A 12628-nucleotide genomic window follows, 5' to 3' on the forward strand; every position below is an offset into this window, starting at 1 on the left:
TATGGTGGGCACAAGTTAAGCTTATTTTTCCAGTCTGGCCTCTCCTCTGACACAATCAACTCTAGCCTCAATCTTTCCCTGCACTGTTTCCCCAGGCAGGAGAGACAACATGCCTAGCCTTCCCCTTTTCAAGTCCAGGGAGCAGGCATGCAGCTTTCCCCACGTTGGTACCCTGGAAGATTGTCTCATTTAAGGCATGGAAAGGATAGTCTTTTTTCTCCAAAAGAAGAGGTGAAAGAATTGCTGTGTGTGGCGTACTGCATGTCAAAGACTGAAGAGCTATTTAACTTTTCTTGAACAGAGGGAGAAAAGATTTTCTAACAATATAACTCTGTTCACTAGCAATTCATCTGATATGACAGGAGACAGAAATGTCTCAGCTCATTAAGACACACAGCATTCACACTTCACTCTAGATTTGAGATCTATTTCTCTTAAACACAGTTTTCTAGAACAGCAAAACATTTGTCTCCAGGGTTCACAGTCATAGGACATAATAGTAAAAGAAATAGTATGACATAGTCAGTATTTCTATCTAAAGTGCTGTAGAGAAATTATTAAAAGAATGATATTGGGCATCAGACAAACCCAGGTTTTTTAATTTCGCTCTGCTACCTGTTAGTAGGTGACCTCAGGCAATAAATAACTTAGAATTGTTTTGTTTTGGGGACACACCCAGCAATGCTCAAGGTTACTCCTGTCTCTGCACTCATAAATTACCTCTGGAAGTCCAGGGGATTGAAGTTGGGCCAGTAATGGTAAAGGCAAGTGCCCTGTTCACTTATATCCCTGAGTTTTACCTGACAAATATTACTAGTAGTTTACTCTTATCTTCTAGACTTCAGCGTTACCTGTGTCCATCATTGTACATTAGTAATTTGGCACCTCCAAAGATTACCCATCTAAGGCTGGGAGCTACCTTGCCAAGGGTCCCCTTTCCCTTATGGTTGCAGGTTGGAGTTTGTGATGGGTGCTAGACCTGGAAGGCAGACATGAAGGAAGACCATTATGATTGGGTTTCTGCTGCTGATGTTCACCAGTGCTTCACCAGATGCTGACCACCTTCAGCAGAATGGTCTAGTCAAACAATGTGAACTCATTGTTTAGGAGCAACAAGGAGGGGGCAAAGGGTCCATTCTTCATACCAAACTCTAAGGACTGCTCACAATTCTAGAACACTTTTTAGTTCATCAAGTGTTTTCACATGCCTTAGGTGTTTGGCTAAGGGAAAACGTATATATAGGAAATGTGCAATACTTGCTTTCTTCACCTTCAATGCCCATGAACAAGGGAATGGCATTATTCAAACGAGAAGGCAGTGTCTCTTGTCAGGGGAACATTTATTTGTTATATGGTTTGTTCCATGGAGTTTTCTCTCAACATTGTTTCTCTTCTGGATCATGTTCTCATTAGTGTGATAGGGTGAGTCCTGGATCATAAGGAAGAAGTGACAAACTCCTAATGCAGTGAATATGATTGTGGAGTTTGGCACAGCGGTAGGCCTTGCACGCAGCCAACATGGCCAACCCGAGTTCGATTCCTCCGCCCCTCTCGGAGAGCCCGGCAAGCTACCAAGAGTATCTCGCCCACACGGCAGAGCCTGGCAAGCCACCCGTGATGTATTCGATATGCCAAACACAATAACAACAAAGTCTCCAATGGAGACGTTACTGGGCCCGCTCGAGCAAATCGATTAACAACGGGAGGGCCTTTACTTTTACTTTACCTTTAATACACACAAGATGGCCTTTATACTTGTGGTGCTATATGGAAATTGGGCATAAGGATTAGTAGTCAGTTTAAAAATAACTGTCACTGGAGTTAATTTTAGGAAATATTTTTTTTCCCCTCCTTGGTTTACTAATATTGGGCTCAGCTCCTCAAGGTCTAGTTCCTTTTTTTCTTGCTGCCCTAGAGCCTGGGTTTCCTGTGCTTCTTTCAGTCTCCAATTTCAGAATCTTTATTTATTTATTTTTCTTTTTTTGGGTCACACCTGGAGATGCTTACTCCTGGCTCTCCACTCAGGAATTATTCCTGGTGGTGCTCGGGGGACCATATGGGATTCTGAGAATCAAACCCGGGTTGGCCTAGTGCAAGGCAAACACCCTACCCACTGTTCTATTGCTCCAGCCCCCGAATCTTTATTTGTTGATCCCTAAATCTGACTTTCCTAATTGTGCACCTGACAAAAACATCACCCAAATCTCTGGAAGTATAAGGGTGTGGCTGATCTGCTAGAAGAGCAAAGAGAAACACGGGGCTATAAGGTGAGGCCCAGTGAGATGAGACTCTGTCATGAGAAGCGGTAACCGGGGAAGGGGAGAGGCCATAGCGAGATGCTTGGGACTAAGACTTTGTTGGCAAACTTGAGCCCAGTTCCTACCAGAACAGGCATCTTTTTCTATGATTTCAACTGAATTTTTCTCCTTGGCTTCTTAGGGTCTCCTTTGCCTTTGTTTAATTATGTTTCCTAGTGGGGCACAGTGTCCCAGTGCCTGTCAGAGTTTCAAACTATAGCCTTATGAGCAACACAAAAAGTTATTTGAAGCCACAGTGGAATGTTTGTTGTCAGTATTATTAGAGGAATAGATGATTGACACAAGTGGATTTAAAATCACTGGGACGACTAAAAGGAAACTCTAAGGTCACACCATAGACTTTCTAAAGCCAGAAATTTATAGGACTAGAAAACTTCTTGTTACAATGACAAGCCACTGGTCCGAGATCTGTCATTTCTACCATCACAAAAAGGCTTTGAAGGAGAGAGATGATAACTAAGAAACAAGCTACTATTGCTACTGTAAAGATTTAAGTCATCACAATAGGTACATGTGTCTTTGTTTTCAATCTAATTCAGACTACGCAAATGATTCTCAGCAGCAGGATATAAATTGCACTTGAATTTCAGGTGCAAAGAGGTTCAGGACAAAGTGATTTTCAACTTCCCAGATTGTGTAGTAAATGAGGTTGAGATGGAGTTAGAGTGGGTCAGCCTTAGTATCTGCCATGGCAATGATTAATTTAAATCAACATGATTTTTACAGCCTATTGCCATGGAGTGTTCAATGACACTGAAACAATTTTTAATTTTTTTTAAAAATTTCATAAGTAGTTCACAATATTTGATTACATTTAATATTCAAACACCAATTCCACCACCATTATACCTTCCCACCACCATATATTGGATGTTTCCATCCCAAACCCCAATCCCTGTTCCAAAATAGAACTGAAATAATGTATTTTGTATTGTTTGTTATGAAAAACCGCTGAAAATGCTACAAAAAAGTATTCTAGAGGAAAGAGCGGAAGATTGTTGTATTTCGCTTGGGGCCATTAAGCTCTTCTCTAAGAGATCACTAACATGTTGTTAAAGGTTGAGCCTTATGTGCTTTTATGTATATATATATATATATATCTCTGTAAAAAAATATATTCCCCTCTAAAATTGGTTGCCTACTACTTTGAATTCCATCAAATGTGGTGCGGTATTCTTGGAGTATGGGTACGGTCTGTGGTATGAAGTGTTGCATGGTCCAGGAATAGATTCTCTCTTGGATGAGGTTCAGTGTGAGCCTGTGGACAGCGGCCATGAACATGACAGTGGTTGAGTTCTGGAGGGTTTTGGCTGCTGGGGCTGGGTCCCTTGAGGTGGGTATGGCTCTCTCCCGTCCTCCTCTGGGACGCCCAAGTGAAACACCCTGGCACGGGGTCCAGTGGCATGGTTATGGCGAACATCATGTTATGCTCCCTTCCAGAAGAGAAGGATACCCGATTTGAATGGTGGCCAATGACAAGATTAACTGGCGCCATCCAGGGGTGGCTTGTGGGGGCTGCTGAGTCAACAGAGACAGTGTAATATGGACAGAGGCTCTCCATTCCTGGGCCTATTGAACCCAGAGTTCTCAGTCACAAAGTCCTGCATACCTGTGTTTTCTGGGGATTCACTTGTGGGTAAAACTCGACCCGCGCATATGGAGTTTGGCCATCAACATGATGGTGATTGAGTACTGGAGGAAACAATTTCTTTTAATTGTAAGATTACTAGGGCGTTCGCCTTACAAGCGGCCAACATGGCCGACCCGACTTCGATTCCTCTGCCCCTCTCGGAGAGCCCAGCAAGCTACCGAGAGTATTCAATATGCCAAACACAGTAACAACAAAATCTCCAATGGAGATGTTACTGGGCCCGCTCGAGCAAATCGACGATCAACGGGAGGGCCTTTACCTTTACCTTTACTATTGAGCACAGCGCTTTGTACATGTTAAATGCCATTAATTCAATTATACAATACAACATAGTACTAATTGTTTATTAACTCATTGCTCCAGAAAACTGTAAAAATTTCTCAAGGAAACCAATAATTACAAGTTACTAAAGGGAGAAAAATGGTTTAATGATCTAAAAGAAAAAAAAATCCTTCCTCTTACTGATATTTGGTAGAAGAACATTGGTTTCACAACAATGAAGTATTTGGTCCTGAACTGCAGTTGTTAAGGTGCATAGACATTAATTGTGTGGTGAATATTTCAAATTTTAATTCTGCCTGGGGTGGAAGAAGGCGAATGGGAAGCTTCCTGTGATGTGACCTTCAGGTGTAAAGTTGGGTTTTAACTGATCGGAGAATGAATGCTTATAAGTGCGCATAAATCTTTGTCCCTGGAGCTGCTTTTAGACGGTGCTTTATGACAATGAATAATTAGTGAGCAAAAGTAGAAGACATCCTTAGATGACAGAATCATCAAAAATGAAGAAGTAAAGTGAAAAAAATTTTGTGCCGCCCTCCATTATGTCCCTTGTGTTTTTTTCTTCAGTGAAGGTACAAAATATTTTATTAAGTATTGAAGACTTGCAGTGATTTATGCCTTATTGAGAATTACTTTACTTAGCCTTGGCCTGGTATGGCAAGGAGTTCCTTGGGCACAGAAAGAAAGTCTTTCTTGTGAAGACAACTTAAAACCCTCTGAAGGGTGCCTGACTGATTAAAAAGCCAGCACTTCTTCACCAGCACAGGTACCCCACAGTTAAAAAGCTGGAGGGCATATTACACCTGGCTCATCTTCCTCTCAGACCTTGTGTATCTCATTCTTGTTGATCTTAATGTGATGTACCAGAAAATTTCCTTCTAAGACATGGCCTATTGGTTTAATCTGATCTTTTTTTCACCAGTTACACAATCAAATTCATTCCTTGGATAAAAATCAGTAAATACCCATGGAACAATGCCAAAGAAAGTGTTGTTTGTCAGGCTGATTATTTAGTAGTGAAGATGGAACTTGAGATTTACTAGGGAAAGCCCAAAGTACACATGACCCTAAAGAAAGTTACAAAGTTACAGGGTTCACTCTCCAAGCCTGGAAAGTGAAATTTCAGTTACCTTGTATTTCAAGAAATACAATACATCTATAAATTCAAGGGTTTGTATCTCAGTGTTGATAAAATGGTAGCTCCTTAAATAACCCTACTTGTATTTCGGAAGCACCTGAGTAGGCAGTGGGAGAAGACAATAGACAGGAAGTAATTTACTTTTGGGGGAATCAATATGGAGCAAATGTTTCTTAACATCTTCTCCAGGATTGTCTGGCCTGGATTCAGGTAGCTAGGGCTGAACAAATGGGAAAGTGAAAAGTTCTCTAGATCAGGTTTCCCAGGATGAAACTTAAAAGGCAGCTCCCTTATCCTGTCTGCTCTTTGCACCCCAGTCGTGGACTAAACTCTCTGGCATGAGATTTAAAAGCATCCTCAGAATTCCAGGGCACTCACATTTAGTATCTTCCTCGATTCCTTCATTCACTGTGGTCTATCTTTGTGGAATCAGATAGATTACACATTATTCTGTTCTTCTATAATCAGATTTGAAGGCAGGGAACTGTGTCTTACACATCGTCGTATTTTCGTTTTTCAACTCTTGCTGTCTGACAATGTTTTTCTTTATTAGGACATGTTTTTGTATGTTTGTAAACAAACACATTTTGTTTATACATTTTATAACATGTTCTTGTTTAAAAATGCAGTTAGAGGCGAATTCTGCATTGTTTTAATTATAACCAAGAAAATGATTGTTAAATTTGTGAAGTGACTGAATTTCTGTTTTAAATAAAATGAATAGTATATATTTATATTTAAAATGTAAATAAAATTTCTTTACAGAATTTTATTATTATTAATAGTGAATCACCATGAGGTACAGTTACAGGCTTACAAACTTTCATGCTTGCGTTTCAGTCATACAATGATCGAGTACCCATCCCTCCACCAGCACTCATTTTCCACCATCAGTGGTCCCAGCATCCCTCCCACCACCCCCACCCCATCCACTCCACCCTACCCCGCGTCTGTGGCAGGGCATTCCCTTTCTCTCTCTCTCTCTCTCTCTCTCTCTCTCTCTCTCTCTCTCTCTCTCTCTCTCTGTTGTGGTTTGCAATAGAGATATTAAGTGGCCATCATGTTTGGTCTATAGTCTACTTTCAGCACGCATCTCCCATCCCGAGTGGGTCCTCCTAGCACCCTTTACTTGATGGTCCCTTCTCTATCTGAGCTGCCTTTCCCTCTGATATGAGGTTAGCTTCTAAGCTGTGGAGTGATCGTTCTGGTACTTATCTCTTCTATTCTTGGGTGTTAGTCTCCCATTAGAATTTTGATGCTTTATCTCTAAAAATAGAAGCCACAGACTTTTTGAAAACTAGGTAAGGTAAGGTAAAGGCCCTCCCGTTGATCGTTGATTTGCTCGAGCGGGCCCAGTAACGTCTCCATTGGAGACTTTGTTGTTACTGTGTCTGGCATATCGAATACTCTCGGTAGCTTGCCGGGCTCTCTGAGAGGGGCGGAGGAATCGAACTCGGGTCGGCCATGTTGGCCGCTTGTAAGGCGAACGCCCTACCCGCTGTGCTATTGCTGAAAACTAGACAAATTAAAATGAATCTGGAAGGGTAAATGGAAGAAGTAATTTGACTTTAGTGATAATTATTAATAGCTTAACGTTTCCATAATTCATAAATTAGTTGACTATAATGTTCTTCATTTTTAATTTTTTTATTTTATAAGTTAGTTCACAATATTTGACTACATTTAATATTCAATCACCAATCCCACCACCATTACACCTTCCCACCACCAAACTTGGGATGTTTACATCCTGAACACCAATTCCTGTCCCAAAACACAAGTGAAAGAATATATTTTGTATCGTCTGTTATGAAAAATTGCTGAACATGCTTACAAAAGGTGTTCATATAGAAAATAGTGTGAAGATTGTTCTATTTTGGAGGAGCCATTAAGACATTCTATAGGATATCACTAATATGTTGTTAAAGTTTGGGTGGTGTGAACTTTGGTATATATATCTGAAAATATGTATATATGCATACCTATATTTTCCTCTATGATTTGTTGCCTACTTCTGAACCCCATCAAATATGGTGTGGTAATTATGGAGAATGGTTAGGAAGTGTTTTATGATGTGTCCAGAAATACGTCCACTCATATGTGAGGCCCAAGCGAGTGGGGAGCGACCTGGAGTGTGGTGGCAGTTGGGTGGTGGAGGTCGGCAGCTGGGGCTGGGTCCCTTGGGGTGGGGAGGGCTTTCACCCCCCCCCCCCCAGGGCACCCGGAGTGAAAACAGCCCGGCACGGAGTCTGGTGGCATGGCTATGGGAGCCTCATTTTATGCTCCCTTCCAGGAGAAGCAGCCGTGTGATCTGGAGAGTGGCTGATGTTGAGATTGTCTGGCACCCATAAGAGGTGGCTTATAGGAGTGACTCCTGGGTCGCCAAAGACTGGGGTTAACAGGCAGAGGATCTCCGCTTCTGGGTCCCATTGTAATGCTCTTCATTTCATGGCTGCTGCAAATGGGGTTAGACTCATATTTTAAAAGAAAAGTATCAGTAAATAAAGCCATATTTTCTGCCCCCCCTTTTTCTTCTTCTTTTTTTAATTTTTATTAGTGAAACACGATGAGGTACAGTTGTAGACTTACAAATTTTTGTGCTTGGGTTTCAGTTATACAATGATCAAGTACCCATCTCTCCACCAATGCCCATTCTCTACCACCATTGATCCCAGTATCCCTCCCACCCCCCACTCCCCTCATCCCACCCTGCCTCTGTGGCAGGGCATTCCCTTTTGTTCCCTCTCTCCTTTTGGGTGCTGTGGTTTGCAAAAGATTCTGCCCACTTTTTTGTGTCCCAACTCCTGGTATACTTACACATATTTCTGTCTTTTTTTTTTAGATCTTTCCACATGATCCCATAATAGAGCTTATAATAAGATGCTTTTAAAAAGGAGGGCAAAAACACTACTTTGAAAAGATAATTCGCTCTCCTATGTTCATTGTAGCACTATTCACAATAGCCAAGGTCTGGAAACAACCCACTGTTCCAGAACAAATAATTGGATAAAGAAATCATGTTCTATATACACAATAGAATACTACTTGGTTAGAAGAAATGATGAAATCACACAATTTACCACTACAGGAACTAGAAGAGTATTACACTGAGTGAAGTCATGCTAGTCAGAAGGAAAGGGACAGATAAAGAATGATCTTTCTAGTGGAATATCCCAAAAGATAGTAAGGGACAAACAAGTGGCCCAAGGCAACAAAACTTGAGAACTAGTCTATAGAATTAACTTAGTGGGTATGGACAAATGGGGATGTTGGTGGAGGAAGCCATATATGCATGAAACTAATAGTCACACAGTATTGTGAATCATAGTACCTCAAAACAAATGAGGGAAGTTGTTTATACCAATGGGGTATGGGGACAATTATATATAATAGAAAGATAGTGCATGGGTTAAAATGCTTGCCTTGTGCCAGGCAATTCCAGTTTGACGCCATCCCAGTTCAATTCCAGACACCATACAGGGTCCCTTGAGTCCCACCAGAAGTGATACCTGAGACCCCGGAGTAGTTCCTGAGCACTGATGAGTGTGGTCCCACCCGTCCACCCCCCAACTCCAAATAATGGGTTATGTGTATGTGTGCAAATTAAGAGCTATTGTTTCTCCTGTCTAGTATTATCCTTTGTGTTCTGCAGAGCCTTTAGAAACTGCCAGCTCTCTGTTAGGTCTACTAAGATAAGACAGTGGAGTGTTTGGGTTGTTTCCCTTTGCTCCTTTTACATCTTTTTTTTTTTCTTTTTGGGTCACACCTTGGGCTGGAGCGATAGCACAGAGGCGTTTGCCTTGCAAGCGGCCAATATGGCCGACCCGAGTTCGATTCCTCCGCCCCTCTCGAAGAGCCTGGCAAGCTCCCCGTGACGTATTCGATATGCCAAACACAGTAACAAGTCTCACGATGGAGATGTTACTGGGTCCGCTCGAGCAAATCAATGAATAACGGGAGGACTGTGACTGGACCGTGGGTCACACCTGGCAATGCACATGGGTTACCTCCTGGTTTTGCACTCAGGATTTACTCGTGGTGGTGCTTGGGGACCATATGGGATGCTGGGAATCGAACACGGGTCAGCTGCATGCAAGGCAAACACTCTACCCGCTGTATTATGGCTCCAGTCCCACTCCTTATACTTCTTTTTTTTTTTTAATTTTTATTAGTGAAACACCATGAGGTACAGTTGTAGATTTACAATTTCCTTATACTTCTTAAAGCAGTCCTTTAAGAGTGACTTTTTAATCCTGGTGGCATGCAGTTGATGGTTTCCCCTCTTTTCCCTCCTCTTGCCCTCTTGCCTTTCTTTCCCCTCTTTTTTTCCTCTATCATTTGAGAGGTAGCCTCATTTTTGTCCCTTGCAGAAGTTCCCAGACTTATTTGGCCTACTGTTCCCTTTTCAGAATTACAAAATCTTGCAGTGCCCCACCTCCTGGAAATTTGCCTCTTTTAAGGCAAACAGAAAGAGCCCCCTCCCCCCCCCCCCCCCATTGCTACTGCTCCCTCCAGCTTAGTACCCACAGAGAATAGTAAGGGTGGGAAGGAGTGGGGACACCAGCATCACCTAGGCAGGGACCTGCTTGCTGGGTCTGACTGGGTTAGGCCTCTCCTGAAAACACCATATACGGCAACCTCAGCATTTTCCTTTTGTTCTCCCAGCTTGAATCGCATGGACTGATTCCTGGAAATGACATCCATTCACCCTTCAAAATGTTTTTAGCTTTTCTGTGTTTTATTATTATAAATATTTTCTGTTTTGTTTTATTGGGGGGGCCATAAGGGCACGAGTCACATGAGTCTGCCATATCCCACCCACAGGCATGTCCACAGATGGTGCAGCATGGAGGGACCATGTGACACATAGGTACACTGCTTCAGACCACACTGCTCCCCTCACCCTCCTCCATCCCTCCTTCCTTGGCCCCCTCCAAGAGAAAGCACACCCTGTGCCCCATAGGGAGCATGACAAGGAGCCTCTGTTCTGTGAGACTGGGGCTGTGCAGGAGGCCAAGAAGTGTCTGGGACCAGGCTGGGGAGCGTGAACCCCTCTGAGTGGGGTCCTGAGCAGCGCCAGAGTCTTTGGTGTCTGTGGGGCAGGCAATGGGAGCTCTAAAGATGTTTAGGGGGAGTGAGGCAGCTATGGGACATATTTAAGGGAGTAGCAAAGCTCCTCCTCTTGCCCCTTGCTAGGGTCCCCACAGAGCCCACCTTTCACTCTCCATTATCTTATGAGCCCCTCCCTTTCTTGCCAACAGGTCAGCCCTTGGCAAATCCAAAGCATGTGACCCATAGGCACACCTGCCCGAGGACACAAGTTACATGATTCTGCCATAGATCTGCCCCCAGGCAAGACCACTGATGGTGAGACATTGGGGGAGCAGGTGACACAGAGGTACACCTGCCTGAAGGCATAAATCACCTACCTGCAATGGCCTGCCCACAGATAAGCTCACAGATGCCTGAGGGGGTGCCTGAGGCAGGGCTGTGGCAGATTCATGTACCATATCTCTTTAGCACCTCTACTGTTTAATTTTCATTAAATAAATTTAATTTTCACTTACTTTAGGGAAGGGGGTTTAGGTCACAGCTGACTGTGCCTGGGAGCTATTCTTAGCTCTGTGTTTAGGAGTGACCCCTGGAGACACTCCAGGGAACCCGTATATGGTGCTGGGAATTTGAACAGGGGTTGGCTGCATGCATGGCAAGTGCCTTATTGCCTATACTGTCTCTCTGATCCACCACACTGATTTTTAACTGAAAGTGTTAAAACAGCACAACTACTCATACTTTATTATAAATTTTGTTTATACTTTGGGGCCATACCTTGCTTACTGATGACTCTATGCGTAGGGATCACTCCTGATGGGCTCTGGGCATTCTGTGGGAAACCAGGGATTGAATTTAGGTTGGCTGTGTACAAGGAAAATATCCTACCCACCATAGTATTGTTCTAACCCCTTTGTTACTAAAATTTGATATTTAAATTTATTATTATTGATCACATTTATTCATAACTTTTGTGGATCAGAAAGGAATTTTGCATACTGTTTTTCTATTCTCTATTTCAGGTGAAGATGATGATAGGTCTAAACTTTGTATAAATCAAAACCTAACTGAGTTACACATGAAAGAGAAAGAACAAAACTTACATACAGTTGTGATATAAGCATAGATGTGATTTTTAGGTCACAACTTTGGTACCAAAACAGTTTCTTTCATCTCGAATGAAGAAAAAGCAGATAAAATAGAAAAGCTGAAAACATTAGTTTATTGATTTTGGGATACCTTGACCCTTCTTCTGGCTTCTTACCTTCTGTGCTGGCATCTGAACCCTTGAGGACTGATTAATGGGCCATGAGACAGTGTCAGTAAACATGAAAATGTCAATTTGTCCATAACTAGTTATCAGGTCACATTAATGGTTCAGTCACATACCCAAAGATAAATTTGGCTATCATAGAAAGAAGAATGATCCTCTGTAATGTCTGCTCAGCTAGCTTCTGCCCTTGTGATGGAGAACATGCTCAGTTGTGCCAACACCAGAGACTGAGAAAGCAAGAAGTGGGATCAAGGATCTTGCCACCCAGAAACCAGAGGGGTAGAGCCTCCATTCAGCTCTGTAGTTTCTCCAGTTTACTGTAGCTAGTACTGAATTTTCTTTCTTTTTTTAAGGCCATACTCAGAGATGCTCAGGGGTTTCTCCTGAATCTGCCCTCAGGAATCACCCTTGGCAGACTTGGGGGTCCATATGGTATGCTGGGGATCGAGTGTGGGCTGGCTGCATGCAAGGCAAGCACTTTATCTGCTATACTGTTTCTCTGACCCAAGTTTCTAGTGTTGCGATGTCTCCAGTAGTATCTGGTTTCCTGTCTAGACCTGATGGATACAGTGCACACGCATGACTTCCCCTGCATCTGTAGGAACAGAAGGTTCCCAGGAGAGCAGTGGCCTGCACTGCTGTCTGGACCTGTTGTATAACCTGCTTTTGCTCTGCATTTTCAGGATTACTACTTTATATAGTCTTCTGTAAATGAACTTTTATGTTGTTTTCAACTTCTGTTCCAAAATACAAGTAAACAGCCTTAAATTATTTAAGCAAACACCAAAAAGACAAATTTACAGAAGTGGAATTGCTATCTCAAATCACCCTTCTAGGTGTTGCACCAATCAATTATTTTCAGGTACTAAACAGAAAACTATCTGATGGGAATCAGAAACATCAACATAGGGAAGAGG

This window comes from Sorex fumeus, unplaced genomic scaffold, assembly GCF_029834395.1.
Source record: "Sorex fumeus unplaced genomic scaffold, SorFum_2.1 ptg000081l, whole genome shotgun sequence".
Lineage (NCBI taxonomy): Eukaryota > Metazoa > Chordata > Mammalia > Eulipotyphla > Soricidae > Sorex > Sorex fumeus.